The following is a 328-nucleotide window of genomic DNA, read 5'->3' as shown; positions in this document are numbered from 1 at the left end:
TGCCATTCTCCTGCTTCAGCCTCCCGAGTAGCTGGGACCACAGGTGCCCACCACCACACCCGGCTAATTTTTGTTTGTATTTTTAGTAGAAGCGGGGTTTCCCCATGTTAGTCAAGATGGTCTCGATCTCCTGACCTCGTGATCCGCCCGCCTCGGCCTCCCGGATGCTGGGATTACAGGCTTGAGCCACCGCGCCCGGCCGGGTTGTTCGCTTTTATCTCCTCTCTTCCCTCTTTTCCTTGATCCTCCTCCCCTTTTTCTCTCCTTTTCCTTTTCCTTAAGCCTTCGCCTGTCATTCACGTCCAAACACAGGTATTTGCCCGGAGCC

The sequence above is a fragment of the Colobus angolensis genome, unplaced genomic scaffold (genome assembly GCF_000951035.1).
Source record: "Colobus angolensis palliatus isolate OR3802 unplaced genomic scaffold, Cang.pa_1.0 Scaffold337, whole genome shotgun sequence".
Taxonomy (NCBI): domain Eukaryota; kingdom Metazoa; phylum Chordata; class Mammalia; order Primates; family Cercopithecidae; genus Colobus; species Colobus angolensis.
The sequence above is the reverse complement of the archived record's forward strand: the minus strand, read 5'-3'. Positions refer to the sequence as shown.